Below are 23,473 nucleotides of genomic sequence, written 5' to 3'. Positions count from 1 at the left end.
CCCAGCACTTTGAGAGGCTGAGGCGGGTGGATCACCTGAGGTCAGGAGTTCGAGACCAGCCTGGCCAACATGATGAAACCCCGTCTCTACTAAAAAAAGAAAAAATTAGCCGGGCTTGGTGTAATATACCTGTAAACCCAGCTACTTGGGAGGTTGAGGCGGGAAAATCACTTGAATCTGGGAAGCAGAGGTTGCAGTGAGCTCAGATCACGGCACTGTACTCCAGCCTGGGCAACAGTGCCCAACTCTCTCTCAAAAAAAAAAAAAAAAAGTGCCTATTATATGTGGGCCCCTACACTGGCTCATAGTGTGACAAACAGAAAGTTGTAAGTGCTGAGAAGCCCTCAGGAAAGGAGCAGTTGACACACGTGTGGATCTTTCAGTCTTCTCCCTTCAGTGAAGGCAGGGCAGAAAGGCTGGAAAAAGGGAGTGTCTAACCACCAAAAAGCATCAGATATTGATAAACAAGTACTTGAAGGAAAAGATGTTAACCAGGAACCACAGAAAAATGAAATTTTGCTTTGGTATGGGGCAGTGAGAGGTGTTCTAAGTTGGGATTCTAAAATAAAAACTCCATAATGGGAAAATTTTACACATGGCTTTGCCAGGTATAGATTAACTCCTGTAAGTAAAGGAATAGTAATAGATCTAACTAACAGTAGGGATTTCATCATTCTCCTGAATGCAAATTCTATAATATTTGCTTATTTTAGATCCAGACTTCAACATAAAATATCTTTATATATTTTCTATATTAAAAAAAACCTTCTTGACATCTTAGTCCCTTCAAGTAATTCCATATCTTTCTCATTTCACTCACATCTAAGCCACTTTAAAGAGTAGTGTACATATGCTGCCCCCTGTTTCTCATTTCCCATTCACTCCTCACCCCACTGTGATCACACTTGCAGTACATAACACTCAATGTGCACTTTCTAAGGTAAAAATCACCATGTTTTACTTGACCTCTCCATGATTTTTTCACTGTTGGACATTCCCTCCTTCAACAACTATCCTTTGCCTTCTGGGATCCCAGTTGTCCAGGGTTCTCCTCCTGTGGTTTATTTTCATCCCTTTGTGGGCTCCTCTTTCTTGGTGTGATTTAATAATGCTATTCCCCCAGCGTTCTGTCCTTAGTGCTCCTCCCCTCTCATTATACACACTCTCCCAAGGTGAACTTCTCTGTAAGCAAGACTTTATCTGCCACCCATATGCAAATAACTTGTAATCTTCCCTGAGCCTTGATCTCTCTCTTGAGTTCCAGGGTCATAATTTTCAACTGCCTATTAAATATCCATCTATTTGTCCCACAGGCCTCTCCAATTTAACAGGCATAAAACCAAACTCATCATCTCCCCACTTTCATATTCTGCCACGACTCTTATTCCTTGATGTCTCATCTCTAAGTCCACTGACTACCAAGCTGTTTAAACCAAATCTTGGAGACACACCAGGTTCTTTTCTTTCACTCATTGCTCTGTGCCATTATATGAGCGCAGGATCCCTCCAAAGGCAGAACCTGAGACAAAGGTTTGCTTGTAGTCAGTTTATTTGGGGAAGGGATCCCAAGGAACAGATGAGGGAACTTGGGGAAAGAGCCAATCCCCGGGTACATAATCAAGATAGTCACTGCTGCAGGCAATCAGGAGCTCTGAGGAACTGTGTAAAATGCCACTGAGAATTATCCTTCTGAAGCATAGAGGAAGGAGATATGTATAATACACATTCATATTATACCCTGGCTCCCGTCCCCCAGGTCAGATTGCCCCCTGGAGTGTTATTCTCTTGGGCTTCAAGTGTGTGCATCTGTCACAATGTCTCAGTGGGTTTCCGAGGACATCCACACAGCAAGAACAGAGAAGTAACAGAACAGCGTGAGATATGCAGTGCATCTGAGGCATTACCAGGTCATATCTGCACCTGTTGATGCCAAGTGAAATGTGAAAGGTGCCCCATATACCCACCAGTCACAAACACTTATTCATACAGTTCACACATGCTCTTGTTTCTAGCCCTCATGTGCCTCTCAAATTGTACCCTCATCTTCTGTGGGCCTGACTGCCACGCAGTACCTAGTAAACATTAAAAAACATTTGACTCTCGGCCGGGCATGGTGGCTCACACCTGTAATCCAAGCACTTTGGAAGCCGAGGCGGGAGGATCACCTGAGGTCAGGAGTTGGAGACCCACCTGATCAACATGGTGAAACCACATCTCTACTAAAAATACAAAAAACTTAGCCAGGCATGGTGGCGCATGCCTGTAGTCCCAGCTACTTGGGAGGCTGAGGCAGGAGAACTGTTTGAACCTGGGAGGTGAAGGTAGCAGTGAGCTGAGATGGCACCACTGCAATCCAGCCTGGGTGACAGAGTGAGACTCTGTCTCAAAAAAAAAAAAAAAAATTGACTATAGAGAAATGCCCTCAACCCATCTTTTTCCTGGGTCCAGAATATTAGCAATATCTACACATAGAGATTTTCACAAGTGGTCCTCCTGATTTTAATTATCTTTTTGAGATTAAAAAAGGAAAAATACTAAAAATAAATATGTACTTTTCAGAGTAAAAAAAAAATAAAACTGTAAACCATGAGGAGTCACCAAACAGTTGCAACCGTGATCTTTTATTTTACAAAATTATAATTTTGCAGTGCATGCTAGACAGTTTGGGGTGAAACATGCCAAGCAAACGTGGAGATTAAAAACTCTGGCAGACTGGAAAAATATTTTCAAGACTGTACAAAAATTTAGAAAACAAACATTTGAGTTTCAACATAGACAATTCAAAACTAAAACTATAAAGAAAACAAAGCATTTTGTGCTATTTACATGATTGCTACACACTATAAAGTAAATGGAGAAATTGGGCTCTTGAAAGTAAATGGAGAAATTAAGCTCTAGAAATTACTACAGGTGTGGCTGGATAATATTTTTAAACACAGTTTCACATGCACCCACTCACATTTCCATGCTCTCCTTGCCCTTTCAGATTAAGTCATCCAGGGCATTGTTCTTTAAAGCTTCAGAGCAGGTAACACCTGGCAAAGTGAAAATAACAATGGAATCAAATGTTTGACATTTCAGTTTTGAAAAGCTGGGCCTTAGCTTAGAGACACATGATTTGGGAGCATGCATTCTCTGAAATGGAGAAGGAGAAAGATAGAGAAGAAAACTGTGTGATTAGAATACTTGAGAATTGAGAAGAGTATAGTGCTGCCCTGTCCGATATGACAGCCACTAGCCACGTGTGGCTAAGCACTTGAAAATGATTAGTCCAAGATGAGGTGGACTGAAAGTGTAAATTACACATCAGATTTCAAAGACTTAGTAAGAAAAAAAAATAAAATCTCTCATTAATTTTTACATAATTATATGAAGAAATCATAATAATTTGGATATATTGGGTTAAATAAAATATACTGTTAAAACTAATTTCACCTGGCCTGTTTCTTTTTTTTCTTTTCTTTTCTTTTTTCAAGATGAGGTCTTGCCATGTTGCCCAGGCTGGGACTTGAATTCCTGGGCTTAAGTGATCCTCCCCTCTCAGCCTCCCAAGTAGCTGGGACTACAAGTGTGTGCCACTGACCTGGCTCCTTTTTAATTTTTTTCTAATGTGGCCATTTAAGACAGCCATATTGACATAATCTAGATACATCAAAGAGAGAAAATATTTTAAAACAAAAAGTAATTACTTTGGAAGAATAAAAGCCAATCACAATTACCACAATAAAGAAAAATAACATTATTATCTAAAATATTGTGACAGTCTAAATATATAATTAGACTGAAGAACATATACAATAATTTCATTAGTGAAATGTTCAGATTAATTTGCTACAAGAAATAGGTAACTTGAAAACAACTCTGGCTGGGCGCCGTGGCTTATGCCTGTAATCCCAGCATTTTGGGAGGCCGAGGTGAGGGGATCACTTGAGCTCAGGAGTTCAAGACCAGCCTGTGCAACATGGCGAAACTCCATCTCCACAAAACATACAAAAATCCCTTACATTCCAGCCTGGGCAGTTGAATGAGACCCTGCAAAAAAAAAAAAAAAAGAAAAAGAAAGAGAGAGGGAGAGGAAAGAAAGAAAGAAAGAGAGAGAGGAAGGAAGGAAGGAAGGAAGGAAGGAAGGAAGGAAGGAAGGAAGGAAAAGAGAGAAAGAAAAAACAATCCTAACATTTAATTAAATTCAGCACAACAACCGGCGATGTGTGCCGGGGCCAATGGTAGTTGCTGGAGCTTTAAAGTTGAGAAAATCCCATGTGGTCTCCCTCCCGGAGAAAAGCACACATTTCAGAAAACGCTGATGGAGGAAATCCCTGGAGGTGCTGGAAGGGGTGGGTTTCCAGACCTGAGACATCAGAGAAAGCTTCTCAGAGAATGGATCATGTAACCTGGACCCTGAAAGAATAACTGGAGTTAGTCAAGCCAAATAGGGGAGGGAGGGGAGAAGAGTATTCCAGACAAAAGGAACTACATATTCAAATGCTGAGAGGTGAAGAGAACACTGATGAACCAAAAGAAATTAGGTTGGCTAGATGACAAAGTTTGGAAGAAATCAGATTGGAGAGTTAGGCACATTATGAATCATTCCCCTAATTTAAATCATGAACTGTATGGGTGTTTATACAAAGGGAAGTGGTAAGAAATTAAAGAGTTTTAACAGAAGGGATGTTCATAACCAGGTTTTCATTCTAAGGTCTTTCTGACAGCTTGTGGAAAATGGAGGGGAAGTGGCAAGGCCAGGGCAAGCGCTCCAGTTACAAAGCTGCTTCATAATCTAGGCAAGAGAAGAGGATGGCTCAGGGCTGGGTAACATGGTAATGTGGCTGTGCAGATGAGGAGAACTGGATTTAAACAAGAACTATTCATGGGGGTAGAACTGGTGGGACATATGAATGAACTGGAGATGGAAGAACTCAAGGATGATGCCTGGGTTTCTCTCTTGGGTAACTAGGTAAACAGCCATGTCAGACACTGCAGATGGGATACAAAAAGAGCTGAGGGAGCAAAAAGCAGTGTGCGGGTAGGGGAAGCGGAGGTTTCAGTCTTCAGTTTTGGACATATTGAGATTGAGGTAGGTGCCTGAGAGATATCCAAGAGATGTTTTTCAGTAGATGGCTGGATTTCTGATGGTCAGGAGAGTGACTTCAATTGGAGACATTGCTTTGGAAGAGATGAATACATACAAGATAATCAAAGGTATGCAAGGGAGGAGATTGCCCAGGAAGAGTGTGTAGAGGAAGAAGAGGAAAAGACGCAGGACCTAAGCTGAAGGAACACCAATATTTAAAGATGGGGAGATACAAAAGAGCCCTCAACAGACACTGTAGAATGGTCAGAGTAATAGGAAGAAGAGCAGAAGACAGTGGTATAGCAGAAGCAAAGGGAGGAACGTTCTTCAAGAAGGGAGTGATCAACAATGTCACATGCTGCTAAGAGGTTAAAATAGAAATTGAGAAGTATCCATTGGATTTAGCAATACCAAGTTCTTTGTGGCCTTGGTGAGAAGGTTTCGTTAGCATGGGAGAGCAGAAACCAGATTACAGTGGGTTGAGGAGTGGCAGGTGAGAGAGAGACAGCACAGAGACAACTGCTGCATCCAATGGATTTACAGCCAAGGACTATAATTATGGCTTCCTAGGATATATCCCTTGGAGCCATTGCATAGTAGGAATGAGTGACTGAGTGATGAGTAGATGGTGGATAGAAATCAGAGTGGTAATTTTTATATTTAAAAAGTAGCCTGTTGTTGAACTGAAAGGCAGTAAATACCAATCACTCCTTAAGCAAACGCTGACTGACAGTGTACTAGGCAGAGCAAGACTAAAAGCTGGGAGAATCGGCTGATCTTTCATCCAGCTACTAATCGAAAATTTTACCCCTCACCCAACTTCAACTTCATGCTGTGCACCAGAGACAATAAAAAGTAAAGATCTCTGTCAACTAATTCATTTAAATCCTTAGGTAAAAATTCAATAGAACTGACAGCCAGCTGTGAGAAATGTTACATTTTAAGACTCTATTTTTACTTTCTGAACTCATCCTAATCCAGTAGTTGCAGCAGGTTAAATTAAATTTTAAAAAATTTTAAGATAACTAACAATTCTATAGTATCAGTTAGCTTTTGCTGTGTAACAATGCACCCCAAAATGTAGTGACTTAAAGCATGTATTATTGTCCTTGGTTCTGTGGATTGGAAAGAATCCAACACCTACTTTCCGATGGGTAGTTCTTTTGGTCTGGGCCTGCACAGCTGCTGGCTGCTGGCTCACTCACACATCTATAGGGTAGCTGGTGGTTCAGCTGGAGTTGGATGGGCTAAGAGAGCCTCCGACTTAGGTTTGGTGGCTGGTGTTTGTTAGTTGGAGTAACAGGGATGGCATGACCCTGTGTCTCTCTTCATCCAGAGGCTCATTCACATGGTTATCTCAAGGCTCGAAGAGCAGCAAGACAGCAAGCCCCAACAATGCACAAGCACCTTTCAAGCCTCTACTTGCAGTGCATTTATTTGCTAATAATGTCCCATTGGCCAATCAAGTCACATGGCCAAGCCCAGATTCACCGGGTGGAGAAATAGAATTCACCTCATGATGGGAAGACCACAAATTCACATTGCAAAGGGTATGCATAAAGAGATGAGATAATTTGTGTCTAATTTTACGATCGATCACAACTATTTTTTTGCTTAAAAGTACTTATTAGGAACTTCCTCCTAATTTAAACTTACTGGAACCATAAATGTAATGAGTCATACATTTGCCATATTCATGAAATAAGACTCTTACTTCTTTTTTGTCTTCAAAAGTGGCACTAAATCACAATGAAGGAAGGGTAATCTGAGGACTTTGAGCTCCTTAAGGGGCTGGCTCTTTTCTGTATCCCCAACACTATGGTAACTTTATTTGAATGAATGAACGATTTATTACCTGCATCAGTCCATTCTTGCATTGCCATAAAGAAATACCTGAGACTGGGTAATTTATAAGAAAAGAGGTTTAATTGGCTCATGGCTCTGCAGGCTGTACAGGAAGCATGGCGGCATCTGCTTCTGGGGAGACCTCAAGGAACTTTTACTCATGGTGGAAGGCAAAGTAGGAGCAGGTATGGATTAGTGGAGAGAAACCATGGAGAAATAGTAAGAGTAAGGGAGAGGATAAATACTTAGTGACTTACATTTTGGTGGTGACCAAGCCTAATAGGCATCCCAATCTATATAAAAATATCTTGATAATATCTTAACATTGAAGGTTTTAATGGAAGGTGGAACAGAAACTACATGAGTTTCTCTGGATGACGGGTGGAGATTGAGTATAAGGAAGTGCTTCTTGAACCTCAGTATAACTTAGAATCTCCTGAAGAACTTTTACAAAATTCAGGTATCCTGGCCTCATTCCCAACCAATTAAATCAGAACCAGTGGGAACAGACCTGAGCACTGGTAATTTTTGGCAGTTGTATTCTCTTTAAAATCCCCAGGTGCAGTCAGTACTGAGAAATATTGGTATATGGCAGTGATTCTCAGAGTTGATCCCTGGACTAGTAGTGTCACTACGACTTGGGGACTTGTTAGAGAGCACATTATCAAGCCTTGCCCCAGATTTACTGAATCAGAAACTCTGGAGGTGGAGCCCAGCAATCCCTGTTTTAACAAACTCTCTGGGTGATTATGATGCATGTTAAAGTCTGAGAACCACTGGTATATGGTGGGGGTGGGGGCATAGGGGGAGTAGCTATACTGTATCTATAAGTATCCTTCATGGTCAGCAGAAGTTTCGTTCCCATCAGCATTTTATGAGAATTCTTACTGCGTCTCACCAAATTCTTTTTACATACGATTTATAGCAGAATTAGAGGCATAAAAAACAGGGGGAAAAATAAACAACATTATTTTACTTAAAACTGAACATTTTTCATGTTTGTAATTAACATAAAACTTGCGTGCTACAGTTCAAATTGATTTCCTTGATTTTAACCTGAAATGAAAATGGAGATCAGCCAGTTACCATTCTGCGGAGAGACAAACACACTGAACAATTGCAAAAAGGGTAACAAATAGTTCATCCAGCCTGCTTTTAGAAAAATCACAGAATAAAGGTAGTGTTTCAGTTACCAACTTTCCACCCAGTAATAGGAACATATGCAATGATATTTGATCATAGTCTCTATTTTTATTTTTAAAGAGGAAAGAAAACAGAAACAAAATTTAAAAAAGAAAGAGAACCACCCTAAAAAAAAAAGTTGAGAAAAAGAAAACTAATAAGAGGAAATTCCTCAAACTAAGCAAGTTTAAATATTGGCAGTATGTGGAGTGAAACACACACAGACATGTGTATACTTCCTGAAAATGTTAGCTGTTAAATGAAAGGAATCATGTTTCTGTATTTTCTTAAATAGGACTTGGCATATTCAAGGTGGTCCATAAGTTTTAAATAATAACAATTTTCTCCCCAATCTGGCCTCATTTAGCTTCCTTTTTCACTGTAACATCTTGACATTCTTCCAGTGCTTAGTTTGCAGAATTCACTGCAAAAAAAAAAAAGAAATAAAGAAAAGAAAAGGCTAAGAATAAACATGTAAGAAAAACAAAAAGCAAAATAAAAGAGCAGCTTCTTCAAGCTTGGGCTCAACTAACAAATAAATCATTTATACTTAAAAAAAAAAGTCTTCTCACTTCAACATACAAACCATTAATCCAGATCTCCGTTATTGCTTACTTAGACTAGTAACAGGGTTTCCTTCCTCCTTTTATTGTGCTCTGCTGAAAGATTAATCTTCTCACAGCAAAACTCAAAAGCTTTCAGTAACCTATCCCCCACTGCTGGCCCCTGAAGTACAGGCAAGATCAGGCACAGGCCACAGATGCTCTGGGGAATCAGCTCTAGGAAAAAACTGTGAGAAACCCCTGGAGATGGCCTAAAGGCCATCACAAACTTTGGGTGGGGAGGAATGCAGAGTTAGAATAATGGATAGAGTGCTGCTAGGTTCTGCTCTCCTTCTCTCTCCTCTTTCCTTTGGACCATTGCCTGTCCCATAACCACTGTGAGTCAGGAGGCAGCAGCAATCACCCACGCTAAAAAGGGGAGGCTGACCAGCTTCCCTGAGCACTCACGCCTCCAGTCCTCCTCATGTGTCGTAAATGATGCATCACTTACGAGATGACTACCAGCTCCCTTTCAAAGGCTTTAGAGGAGAATCCCCAGCAGAGTAATGCCTAGTGGAGGGGCAACAGATGGGTTGTTGACTATAGTTCCAACACCTAAGGGACTCCCTGGGACTCAACTCCTTAATCTTAAAACCATAAGGAAGACAGAAAGTAGGACCTGGTATTGGTATGTCACATTGGTACCTGATAACTCCAGGGGAACATCAGCTCACAGCTTAAAATTCCTGAGGTTAGAACCACTGTAAAAAGAAAAACACACACTGAACATACACGATATCAAGCAGAAATACTGGAACAAACAAATTAAGAATTTAAAGTAAGCACAACCACGCTGGGCACGATGGCTCACGCCTCTAATTCCAGCACTTTGGGAGGTGGAAGTGGGCAGATCACTTGAGGTCAGGAGTTCAAGACCACTCAGGCCAACATGGTGAAACTGTCTCTATGAAAAATACAAAAAATAGTTGGGCGTGGTGGTGGGCACCTGTAATCCCAGCTACTCGGGAGGCTGAGGCTGGAGAATCGCTTGAACCTGGGAGGTGGAGTTTGCAGCAAGCTGAGATTGCACCACTGTACTCTAGCCTGGGTGACAGAGTGAGACTGTCTCAAAAAACTGAAACAAATAAGCACAATCAATATTGTCAAAAAGCTACTGGTAATAGGAAGTAGGAAAAAAGTCATAAAGACAGACAGACATTATACATAAAGTATAAAAAATTATGCTTCCAAGTAAGACTCCTAGATGGGATAAATAGCAAGCTGAATGCAGCCAAAGGAAAAATTGTAAAACTGAAAGAGCAGACTGAGGACATCTTTCAGAAGGCAGAAAAAAGGATAAAGAGAGACATACAGAAATAAAAATTTAAATGTCATCGAAGATAAAAGTAGACATGCTGACATCCTGAAAACAGGAGTCCAAAGGAAGACAAAATAAAGGGAGGACAAATATTTAAGAGAACAATAAAAACAATTATCTCTAAATTAAAGATAAAAGAAGTCAGATGGAAAAGGTTGCATGCCAAATAGGAGAGATTAAGAACCTAGAAAGATTATTGCACATTTAAGAATAAAGAGAAAGAGAAAATACTAAAAGCTTCCAGGAAAAAAAGAGCATATCTCCTCCAAAGATAAAAGAAGATTTGGCAGCAGATTTCTTAACAGCAACACTGGGGGCCAAATATTTGGGGATTTTCCAGATATCATTCTGTTACCGATTTCTAATGTAATAACATTGCGGTCCGAAAACACACTTTATATGACTTAAACACTTTTAAAGTTATTGAGACATTTTATGGTGCACAGTGTGGTTTATCTTGAACAGACACTTTACCAAAGAAGGTAGATGGATGGGAAATAAGCACATGAAAGACAGACCACACCAATAGTCATTAGGGAAATGGAAATTAAAACCGTAATAAAATACCACCACACACTAACCATACCAACTGTTGCCAAAGCTTTAAAGGAACTAGAACTCTAACATGCTGTTAGTTGGAATGTAAAATGACTCAACCACTTATATAGTTCAAATCTCATGCTGAAATGTGATCCCCAATGTTGGAGGTGGGTCCTAGTGGGAGGTATTTTGATCATGGGGCGGATACCTCATGAATGGTTTAGCACCATCCCCTTGGTGATGAGTGAGTTCTTTCTCTATTAGTTTGTGTAAGAGCTGGTTGTTTAAAGGAGCCTGGCATCTCTCTTGCTACTGCTTTCACCATGTGACACACCTGTTCCCCCTACACCTCATGAGTAACAGCTTCCTGAGGCCTCATCAAAAGCTGAGCAGATGCAAAGTGCCATGCTTGTACAGCCTGCAGAACTGTGAGTCAAATAAACCTCCTTTCTGCATAAATTACCCAGCTTCAAGCAAAGCAAACAGACTAATATAACTACTTTGGAAATAGTTTGGCAGTTTCCCAAAAAGGTAAATATACAGGCCAGGGGCAATGGCTCATATTTGTAATCCCAGCACTTTGGGAGGCCGAGGTGGGCAGATCACATGAGGACAGGAGTTTAAGACCAGCCTGGTCAACATGGCGAAACCCCATCGCTACTAAAAATAAAAAAATTAGCTGGTGGCACACGCCTGTAATCCCAGCTACTCAGGTGGCTGAGGCATGAGAATCACTTGAACCTGGGAGGTGAAGGTTGCAGTGAGCCGAGATCATGCCACTGTACTCCAGCCTCAGCAACAGAGCAAGACCCTCTCTCTAAATAAATAAATAAGTGAAATATACACCTTCCATATGATCCAGCATTCGACTCCAAAGAATTACCTCAGGAGAAAACAAAGCATATGTTCACAAATGACTTGTACATAAACGTTCATAGCAAATTTATTTGTAATAGTCCAAACTGGAAATAATCCAAATGTCTATTACTCCGCGAATGGATAAACAAATTGTAGCACATTTATATAATGAAATACTATTAGCAATAAAAAGAATAAACTATTGATCCATGCAACAACATAAGTGAACATCAAAATAATTATGCTATATAGATAAAAGAGAGTACATACTGTTTTAACCATTTAGAAAAAATTCTAGAAAATGCAACTAATCTATAGTGATAGAAAGAAGATGGGTGGTTGCCTGGGAACAGGGGAAACAGGCAGGCAGGCAGGCGTGGGTGAGCAGGGTTACAAAGGAACACAAGGAAGTTCGGCGGTGGCGGGAGGGGGAAGGTAGAGATAAGTGTGGTGATTATCTTGATTAGGGTGATGGTTTCAAGAGTGTATACCTATGTTAGAACTTTCCAAAACATACATTCTAAATATTTGCAGTTTATTGTATGTCAATTATACCTTAATAAAGCTGTTTTGTAACAAAAAACATAATAAATGAAAAATAAAATTTTTATCTGATAAAGACATATGAAATTAAGATGCTGTTTTTATTTTCAAAAACGAACAAAGAAAAGGGAGAGAAATAAAAATATATTTATAGCATAATAATCCAGGACTAAAATTCTAAATAATATCAACACAGCAGTGGAGAGGAGGAGACAAAAAGACATGAGTTGGTAGCATCAGGATGAGTCTATACAGGAGGCAGAAACAGAGTTAGCCGGGTTCTAAAGAACTGAAAGTCTAAAAGGGAACCATTACTATCACACCAACCCTATTCTCCCCAGTAGTAGCAGGATTGTTCCAGTAGCAACAGTTGGTTCCAGTTTGCAGTAATTCCAGTGTTCCCAGAACCAGCCTCAACATACCCGAAGAAGTCCTAGTTCCAACTCTTTGGGGCAACTCACCAAATTTACAGATTTTTTTTTTTTTTTTTTTTTTTTGAGACAGGGTCTCACTCTGTTGCCTAGGCTGGAGTGCAGTAGTGCAATCACAGTTCACTGCAGCTTCAACCTCTGGGGCTCAAGCAGTCCTCCCACCTCAGCCTCCCAGGTAGCTGGAACTACAGGTGCGAGCCACTACGCCCAGCTGATTATTTGTATTTTTTGTAGAGACGGGTTCTCCCCGTATTGCCCAGGCTGGTCTTGAGCTACTGAACTGAAGTGTTCACCTGCCTCAGTCTCCCAAAGTGCTAAGATTACAGGCATGAGCCACCATGCCCAGCCCAAATTTATAAATTTTAATAATTGTAACATCCTCTGATATTTTGCAGAAATACTGAGGAAATGTGAACACCACTTATTTAAGAAATATTTTTAAATTTTTCACTACAATTTTTTTTTGAGACAGAGTTTTGCTCTCTCACTCAGGCTGGAGTGCAGTGGTGCTATTCAGCTCACTGCAGCCTTGACCTCTTGGGCTCCAGCAATCCTCCCACTTCAGCCTCCCAAGTGGCTGGGACTACAGGCCCACACCACCATGTCTAGCTAACTTCTCTGTATTTTCTATAGAGATGAGGTTTCACCATCTCGCCCAGGCTGGTTTCAAAATCCTGGAATCAAGAGATCTTCCCACCTTGACCTCCCAAAATGCTGGGATTACAGTAATGAACCACTGTGCCCAGCCTTTACCACCTTTTTTAAGGAAGATAATAGCATTGAAGTTATGTTTCCTCCCCAAAAAGCCCGTATCTTTTAAAGATTTATACTAAAATATTTACAGATGAAATAATATAATATCTGTGATTTTCCTCAAAATAACCTGAGGGGAAGGAATGGGTGGGTGCGGATAGAGATAAACCAAGACTTGGCAATAATTTATCATTATTACAATTGGATGGTAGATACATGAGAGTTCATTATAATCTACTTTTTTTATGTTTGAGATTCTCCATAATGAAAAATATTTTTATTTTCACTTTTTATTATTCTTTTTTTTAGACGGAGTCTCTTGCTCTGTTGCCCAGGCTGGAGGGCAGTGACGCAATCTCAGCCCACTGCAACCTCTGCCTCTTGGGTTCATGTGATTCTCCTGCCTCAGCCTCCTAAGTAGCTGGTACGCTAGGCGTGTCACCACGCCTGGCTAATTTTCATTTTTTTTTTTTTTTTGAGACGGAGTCTCACTCTGTTGCCCAGGCTGGAGTGCAGTGGCGCAATCTCGGCTCACTGCAAGCTCCACCTCCTGGGTTCACGCCATTCTCTTGCCTCAGCCTCCCAAGTAGCTGGGACTACAGGTGCCCGCCACCACGCCCGGCTAATTGTTTTTGTATTTTTAGTGGAAATGGGGTTTCACCATGTTAGCCAGGATGGTCTCAATCTCCTGACCTTGTGATCCGCCCATCTTGGCCTCCCAAAGTGCTGGGATTACAGGCGTGAGCCATCACGCCTGGCCTAAGTTTTGTATTTTTAGTAGAGACAGGGTTTCACCATGTTGGCCAGGCTGGTCTCGAACTCCTGACCTCAGATGATCTGCCTGCCTCAGCCTCCCAAAGTGCTGGGCATGAGCCACCACCACTGGCAGAAAAATATTTTTAAAGCATGCATGCAATAGTATTTATATAATAAAAACACATACAAAGAAAAGCATAAATATCAAGTGCCCAAGAATTGCTGCCATTGGTGGGTGGAGGGGATGGAAATCAAAGGCGGAAATAAAAGAAAATAAAAATGAATGAATGATGGAGAAGGACGAGCTTAACACAGACCAATGGCCAAAGTATGAAATAAACTAAGGAGTATAATTGGACCAATCTTCAAGAAACAGAAAAACTGGAAAGTGAAAACAGGAAAAACAAAACAGGCCAGGTGCAGTGGCTCATGACTCTAATTCCAACACTCTGGGAGGCTAAGGTGGGCAGATCACTTGAGTCTAGGAGTTGGAGACCAGCCTGGCTAACATAGCGAAACCCTGTCTCTACTAAAAACAGAAAAATGAGCCAGGCGTGGTGGTGCACACCATGCCTGTAATCCCAGCTACTCAGGAGGCTGAGGCACAAGAATCACTTGAACCTGGGAGGCGGAGGTTGCAGTGAGCCAAGATCACGGCACTACACTCCAGCCTGGGTGACAGAATGAGACTGTCTAAAAAAATGTCCTACGTCAGTCCAAAAGCTGGCATTTAAGGATTTAAGATCTCCTAAATTTGATCTTGGCCTATGTTTTTAAGCTTATTTTTTCACCCACCTTGAAAAACTAACATCCCATCAAAATTAAATATCTATCGTTGACCATGTGTCTTAGTCTATTTCAGGCTGTTATAATAAAATACCATAACCTGGGTAGCTTATAAACAACAGAAATTTATTTATGACATTTTTACAGGCTAGGAAGTCCAAGATCAAGGCACAGCAGATTCCATGTCTGGTGAAGTCCCACTTTCTGGTTCATGGGGGGTGCCTTCTTGCTGTGTCCTTGCATCATGGAAGGGTTTAGCTAGCTCTCTGGGGTCCCTATTGTAAAGGCACTGATCCCAATTACGAGTGCTTTACCTTCATGGCCTAATCACATGCTAAAGCCCTCACCTCCTAATACCATCAGCTTAAGGGTTAGGATTTCAACATATGAATTTGGGGGGGATATAAGTATTCCATTCATTTCACCATGTATAGCCTATTCTTCATTGATCCCATCATATAGTTTCTGATGGTTCTACTGCCCCAAACTCTGCCCATGCTCCATCTCTGCATAACACCTTCTCACCCATCCTTCCAAATCTACACCATATACCATCTCCTCATGATGCTTTCCCTAGTGCCCTGCTCTCTTCTCTTTCAGTAGAGAGTAATCTGTGTACAAAACAAAAAACATCACACTTATCAGATTTGCTTAAGTATTTATTCTTTTACAATGGGTATTAGAATTTTTCTGTATTTGCATTCTGTTCTAAAGATCCAGTTCTTTACAGTGTAATATCCTAGGACAGGTGTCAGTTATATTCATCTCCGTATCCCATAATGCTTAGAACTGCTTCAAACACTGTAATGCAGATGTCTCCTAGATGATAAGTGGGGGAAAGACAGAGAGAAGGAAGGGAGGGAAAGAGAAAGGAAAAGAAAGACTGAATGAATAAATTGCATTGCATTGGTTCTTTCAGGGGAGAAAACTGACCAAATTCACTTGAAAACATAAAAAGGATTTCATAAAAGATGTCATCAAGCCAGGTGCGGTGGCTCACGACTGTAATCCCAGCACTTTGGGACGCTGAGGCGGGCGGATCACCTGAGTTCAGGAGTTCGAGACCAGCCTGGCCAACATGGTGAAACCCCGTCTCTACTAAAAATACAAAAATTAGCTGGGCGTGGTGGCAGGTGGCTGTAGTCCCAGCTACTCAGGAGGCTGAGGCAGGAGAATTGCTTGAGGCCAGGAGAGGGAGATCGCAGTGGGCCCAGATCGCACCACTGCACTCCAGCCTGGGCGACAGAGCAAGACTCTGTCTCAAAAAAAAAAAAAAAGAGATGTCATCAATTTTATAACGTTTCTTTCTCAGCTGTTTGGCGTTTCCTTTTTAAAGGCACTTAAGTTCATGCATCAAATGGTACAATAGCAACAAAAAATACAAGCTAAAAGCTGAAAAATAAATTCAGGAGCCTTTTGGTAGGTCACGACCCCCTTTATCCCTGCTGCAACAACAGCAGTAATGTGGAATAGGTGTTTCAACCCATTGCACATGGAGGAGTTTGTGCTTCCCCACCCCTTACCCTACCTACCTCAGCTGATAGGTTCAGCAAGAGGTAAAAACAGCCATGGGACAGAAAAAAATCCAGTCCTTTTATGGGAGATGGCATAGATGTGTTTGGAGAGAGGCAGTCAAATCCTGAGCATGGTTTTCTTAGATCTGTGACCTTAAGCAACTCATTCAACCTCTCTGATTTTCTCTGTTGAGTTTCATAACATCAAAATGGAGTGACAGCTATTGAGGTTGCCATTGTTATTACTGACTGCCCTGCCTCATCCTTATTTTAAATGACGTGATGCCTTTTGGGTAGAAGGGGGCTGTTGCAGTTTTCCTGTTGAAAGGGGAGTGAGTTGCAACTGCCCTGTGATTCCATGGAGACTTGTGTGTGTGTGGAAGGCTGGAGAAACAAACGTTGCAGTAAGTTTGTGACAGAAGCTTCCCTGAGACACCTGGAGACCCTTTGGCTTTGAGCAGAGCTGCTCCTGGACCAAGGAGAGCAAGCCTTGGGGACTAAACTGAAGTCGCCGAGAACCCGACTACTAAACAGTGCTGAGCGGACAGCCTCTGGGGACTGCACGCAGCCAGACGCCGGGATGTCTCACGTAATCCTCCTTCAGGCCACCGGAAGGCAGTGGGCGTGGCCAGGAACAGAACGGGAGAGCTAGCAGCAGGTACCTCCAGGGGAGGATCGGGTTATAAACCTGGTGTAAGGCACGCCGTCCAGGACTCCCAGAAAATACCTAGCCAGAATCGTGAGAAAGTGGAGGATGAGGGAGAGGTCATGGGATCACAGCCTGGGGAGAAGAACCATGGAAAGTTGGACATTAAAATTTAATAGTATTTCATTTTCTACCCCAGGTGGATGAAATCAAGGCTTGCGGCTGACAACATATAAATCATGCCATATGATGCCAATTCTAAAGTGCCATTAATTGTAAGTTGTGCCATTGATTTAAATAAGACTTTTTTGAAAAAAAAATTTTACTCCTAACATTAATCATAAACAATGATCATAAAAGAAATCCTGAATTCAAACTCCAGTCAGCATCTGGCGGGCCATGGTGGCTCACGCCTGTAATCCCAGCACTTTGGGAGGCTGAGGTTGGAGGATCACTTGAGACCAGGAGTTTGAGACCAGCCTGGGCAACATAGTGAGACCCCATCCCTATTTAAAAATTTTTTTAATTTTGTATATTTTATTGTATTGTATTTGATTCTTTTAAAATTTTCAATAGATTTTTGGGGAATAGGTGGTGGTTACATTAATAAGTTCTTTAGTGGTGATTTCTGAGATTTTGGTGCACCTGTCATCCAAGCAGTGTACACTGTACCCATTGTGTAGTCTTTTATCCCTCCCACCCCCATCCCACCCTTTCCTCCACGTTCCCAGAGTCCATTATATAATTCTTATGCCTTTGTGTCCTCATTGCTTAGCTCCCACTTATAAGTGAGAACATACAGTGTTTGGTTTTCCATTCCTGAGTTACTTCACTTAGAATAATAGTCTCCAATTCCATCCAGGTTGCTGCGAATGCCATTATTTCGTTCCTTTTTATGGCTGAGTAGTATTCTATTTTCTTTATCGTTGACTGATGGGCATTTGGGTTGGTTCCATATTTTTTGCAATTGCAAATTGTGCTGCTATAAACATGCATGTGCAAGTATCTTTTTCATATAAGAACTTCTTTTCCTCTGGGTAGATACCTACTAGTGGGATTGCTGGATCAAATGGCAGATCTACTTTTAGTTCAAAAAAATTTTGTTAATTTAAAAAATAAAATTAAAATAATAATTTTTAAAAGGCCAGTTGGTGTGATGCATGGCGATAATACCAGCTACTCAGGAGGATCGCTTGAGGCCAGGAGTTGGAAACCAACCCAGGAAACATAAGGAGACCCCATCTCTATTTAAAAAAATAAAACAATCCTGGATTCAGATAACATAAACTATAAACTGTAAAAACAAGTATCAAAACAGAGAAAATGTGATATTTGTATCATTTAATAAACTTCCCTTTTATTCAGTAAATAAAAAATAAATGGTACATTTAATGCTTTGATAATTGTGAAGATCCTTACAAACATTACTTTTACATTTTGAAATATACATATACAATTTTACATGAAGTTTTTGAACAGAGGCAAAGATGGAATATAAAATATTTTGATCAATATTCTTTCCCACTAATTATGATAACTTTATTTGTAATGTACACTATTTGAGAAGTAACTGTCAGTAGAAAACAAGTGAAAATTCATATCCAAAAGGTAGAAAGTACATATTTTATTTTTCTAAAAAAAAAGATTCTAAGTGTTTCATTTTGTCACCATTAAAGGTTGCCAAAATGTCCATTTCCTCTATGAAAAATTAGGTATGTTGTAAACCGAGTACATAAATAACATTTTATTGGACATAAAACACTATGTGGTTACATAAGCTTTAGAAATGAGGATTAGTCCACATTTGGTACAATATTAACCTTAAAACAGACACACTGAATGGTGAGAAGATAATTTTTATTATATATATAGAAACAGTTAATTGGGAAATACAGAAAAATCCTTCACAAAACAAGAGACATTTTATCTGTAAAAATCAGTAATGCTCATGGCTTATTCCAGGTGATATGAAGATAATCAAATAGTAGTTCCTTGAATTTATAACTAAAGCATATATAGAAGTATTCACTTATATCTGCAATTTACTTTTAAAAATGGTAAGAAAACTGTGCATAAGTAATAAAAATAAATGTATTTCCTACTATTAACTACAAATTTCAAAGGCTAATAGTTGTATTATTTTAGAATTATCAATATACAAGTATTTCAGTATTCAAACATAGTTTATAAACATGTCATTTTAAACACCATTTCCTCACTGAGGCCTTTTCTGAAAAACACACCCCTGTCATCTAAACTATATCTTCTTCCCCTTATTCTTTGTCATAGCCCTCTTTCACTGTCATGAAACATCACAATTTTAAATTGTGCTGTAGCAGGCCAGGTCTCACTAACAGCTGAACACACAGGCCTCCACGACAACTGTTTCAGCACTGACTGTTAAGTTAAATATTAAAAAGTTGATAGAGGCCGGGTGCGGTGGCTCACACCTGTAATCCCAGCACATTGGGAGGCCGAGGCAGGCGGATCACAAGCTCAGGAGATGCAGACCACTCTGGCTAACAGGGTGAAACCCCATCTCTACTAAAGAATAAAAAAAACAATTAGCCAGGCATGGTGGCGGGCACCTGTAGTCCCAGCTACTCGGGAGGCTGAGGCAGGAGAATGGCGTGAACCCGGGAGGCGGAGCTTGCAGTGAGCCGAGATCCCGCCACTGCACTCCAGCCTGGGGGACAGAGCAAGACTCTGCCTCAAAAAATAAATAAATAAATGAATAAATAAGTTGATAGAAGGCCGGACGCAGTGGCTCACGCTTGTAATCTTACCACTTTGAGAGGCTGAAGCCGGTGGATCACTTCAGGTCAGGAGTTCGAGACCAGCCTGGCCAACATGGTAAAACCCCGTCTCTATCAAAAATACAAAAATTAGTCAGGCATGGTGGCAGGTGCCTGTAATCCCAGCTACTCTGGAGGCCCAGGCGGGAGAATCACTTGACCCTGAAGGCGGAGGTTGCAGTGAGCCGAGATTGGAGTGAGCCAAGACCATGCCACTGCACTCCAGCCTGGGCGACAGAGCAAGACTTCCTCTCAAAAGCAAACAAACAAACTAACAACAACAACAAAAAAAAAAACATGATAGAGCCGTTGTCCTTATACGAAGGCTGGAAGGTAACAAAAGCCCACTGAGAGTTTTGCCTAGGCTTTTCCTGGGCCTTGAAGCATGACAAGATAACAAAGGAATTCTTAACAGGATCCATTTAGGATTAGACAAGTTTTACTGGGGTCTGAAGGAACTCCCCAAACCTCCATGATTTAGCAAGGAGACAAGATAAGAGTAATTACCTCTGGCACCTGGGCCCATCTAGATTAAGTAAATTTACTGAGCTCCAGAGGAAGGTCTTTAGGACACAGACTTTAGTTATAGGTTAGAAGAAATTAATAACTTATGTCTTTTGATGAATGCACACTTACACGTAGACATGCAGCTTAGAAGGTATATAAGCTCTGCAAAACTTTGTAACTTTAAGTTGGTCTGCTGATATTTTCCTGGCCTTCTCTCTGTACCCGGTTACAGAAGTAAACTCTCTTCTTTCCCAGTTCATCTGCATCTCGTTATTGGGCCATGAGAATAAGCAGCCTGATGCTCAGTTCATTCCGGGAACAGTGCATTCATTTATGTGGCTCTTCATTTAACACTAGTCTCCTCCCACCCAACTAAGCTATAAGCTCTATGAGAAATATCCTGTCTTTTGCTTGTTATTTTGTCACAGTACCTAGCACGGTACCTGATACCTAGTAGGCACTTAATAAATATTCATTAAATCTATTCATCTTTCCTTTTATTGAACCCCTACACTTCCCAGCTCCTCCATTAACCCCTGCAGAGTATTCACTGACTGCTGGAACTAGAGCATCACTGAGAAGCAAGAGATGGACTGACCTAACTAGAGGGAGAGCTGCCGTCCAGGATGATGCCACCATCGCGGGAGGTGAGAAGGAACACAGCATCTTCTGCAAATGCTACAGTAAATAGGGACGGGGTGTGGGTAAGATCACTGACCCCAGGTCACTGACCCTGGTGTCCTCAGAGCCAACAGCTAACTTTGCAGGAGAGCCCTGAGCCAATTACTAGATATGTAAACTTTAAAAAAAAAACGCTTAAGTCATCCAAATTTACTTTTTTCAACGGCAAACTGAGGATATTATTGTTCACCTCAAATGGTTGTAGTGAGAATTAAATAACAGGATGCTTATGAATTTGAACACAATGATGAACACATACTAATGTCTCAATTAATGCCATAATTATGTGATCCAGATCTGCAAACATTCAAAAACAGCTTTGCATAAATAAGCCCCGAATTAAATGAATCAGCCTCCTTGATCTTTTCCAGATGAATCATCTGCCCAACTTCTTCCCATACAATGAGGCATCATATCTTAAATATGCAAATCAGTAGTTTTTGTGCACTAATCAAAGAGAGATTGCTGTGCTCCAACTGTGCCCTCATACACTCAGCTGAAATATTAAGACACTCTGCTAGCTTTCTCACAAGATGAACATGTTGTTCATCTTGCACTGTGAGCTACTGGGCCAGAGCCCCACTGGAGGCTGCTTGAAATACCTCAAATATGATTTCAGAAATAAGATGGTAAATGGGCATATGCTTTTTATTAATAGCACCTGTGGAGAACTTTCTTCTCTAGAGAATTTTTCCAAAGCATTTTCATATATGTTGTTGTTTAAGCCTCACAATAACTGTGAGACACAGACAGAATTATTATCCTTTCCAGTTTTTCTTACTAAAAAAAAAAAAAATCTTGCTGGGCACAGTGGCTCATGCCTGTAATCCCAGCACTTTGGGAGGCTAAGGCGGGTGGATCACCCAAGGTCAGGAGTTCAAGACCAACCTGGCCAACATGGTGAAACCCTGTCTCTACTAAAAATACAAAAATTAGCCAAGTGTGGTGGCGGGTGCCTGTAGTCCCAGGTACTCGGGAGGCTGAGGCAGGAGAATCGTTTGAACCCTGGAGGCAGAGGCTGCAGTGACCTGAGATTGTGCCACTGCACTGCAGCCTGAGTGACAGAGGAAGACCCTATCTCAAAAAAATATATATATATTTTTTTTAATTTTTTCCCAGAACTTCAGCTAAGAGGTTCACTTATTTGCTTAAAGTCTTATCACCAGCACACTAATATTTTGAAAGAAGGAATGAATGACTTAATGAATGAACTAGTAAGTAAGAAATCCAAACCCCTAATCCAGGCTGTTGGTCTTCCCTTCCCTTCCCCTCTCCCTTTCTTCATCTCTCTCTCTCTCTCTTTCTCCTTTTTTATTTCTGGTAATTTTTCACAATCTTTACTACAGCTTGTATATCCTTCTAAGCTCTGGACCTCTGGAATGCAGTCACTAATGCGATTACTAAAACTATAAGCCTCAAAAAAAAACATAATAGCCATTGTTGTTTATTACTTCAACAGTATTCTTTCTAAGTACAGTTAAAGGAAACTCAGCTTTCTTTAATCATGCAACAACATGTTACCTGAATTGAGCCGTTAACAGACTTTAAAAGTTGAAGTAAATATTTGCAGACTTATGTTGGCCTTTCAAACCAACCACTTTATAATCATCTGAATACAGAACAGCCCTGAAGCTGTATAAACCAGCCATAACTTGAAAACTAAAACTTGGAAACCCCAAAACATATTACGGTAGTTAAAATGTAATGACTCTGAACCTCCTTTCTACATCTAGAAAATACAAGAGTGGATAAAAGAGAAGAAACCCTTATTGAGGAGTCTGTCTTTAAGCAGAATTTATGTTATTTTCTTATGAGGGAAAAAAAAACAGGATTTATAAGCAACTTTGAGTGTAATATACTAATATGAATTATTTATTTCTTACAATATTTGACATCATCAAATGTACCAGATTTCTGAAAAACATGACTACTTGTACTTTTTCCTCTTGTTTTACATTCTCTATGTTTTCTACCATCCTGTGCCTGGAACTTTATATCAGCATGGTCTTCCTAAAGATTATAGTGTAATACTATCAAAGGCATGCCACTCATTATTGTTTGTATCCCAAGTAAATTCTGAAAACAATAAAAACCTTCACCACATAACAACATGGTAAGTCAATTTAAAATATCAGTCAAATTTCTTTAACATTATGACGCTATTTTGGTGTGCTAAGTAAATCTCATAAATCTCTCATAAACCCTTCAGGCTTTAGGCATTCGTTAAATACTGTGTTTCTAAGGATCTATAGATTCATAACAGAAACTAGGGATTCTCAAAGAGAACTAAAGCATCTGTCTTCCAATTACAATTTATGCTGATTAACCCACTCCATATTTAAGAAGAATGCTGTATGCCCTACTCGAAGGGAAATGGGGAAAAAAAAAATTCTCTACTATAACTGTCCGATTTTATCTTCAGCAGGAGCAAAGGAAAATTCTCTAAGAGCTGGCAGCATTTTTGACCTGCAGAATCACTGCAACTGTAGGTAAATTATTAGCAAAACTAACCAGAAGACAGTCTGACACATTCATAACAACAGGTGCTCTCTATTATTTCAAAATAGCACCTAAAGTGATCCAATGTATTGTGTTTATTTTCTGTCTTCTCTTTCTAGAAGGAAAGCTTCATGACAGCTGAAATG

The 23,473-nt window shown here is 40.5% G+C and overlaps 1 long non-coding RNA gene across 1 annotated transcript in view; it reads left to right on the top strand.

Moving 5' to 3' along the window:
• The window catches only part of LOC116459713 (uncharacterized), a 54,189-nt gene that overhangs the window by 25,911 nt on the left and 4,805 nt on the right, over positions 1 to 23,473 (top strand). Inside the window, exons 2-3 of the long non-coding RNA XR_004245657.2 lie at positions 17,045 to 17,120; positions 20,669 to 20,794. This is a non-coding gene — a long non-coding RNA (uncharacterized LOC116459713). The remainder of the gene's footprint in view (positions 1 to 17,044; positions 17,121 to 20,668; positions 20,795 to 23,473) is intronic.

Source organism: Hylobates moloch, unplaced genomic scaffold (genome assembly GCF_009828535.3).
Source record: "Hylobates moloch isolate HMO894 unplaced genomic scaffold, HMol_V3 SCAFFOLD_20, whole genome shotgun sequence".
NCBI classification, from domain to species: domain Eukaryota; kingdom Metazoa; phylum Chordata; class Mammalia; order Primates; family Hylobatidae; genus Hylobates; species Hylobates moloch.
The sequence above is the reverse complement of the archived record's forward strand: the minus strand, read 5'-3'. Positions and strand labels throughout refer to the sequence as shown.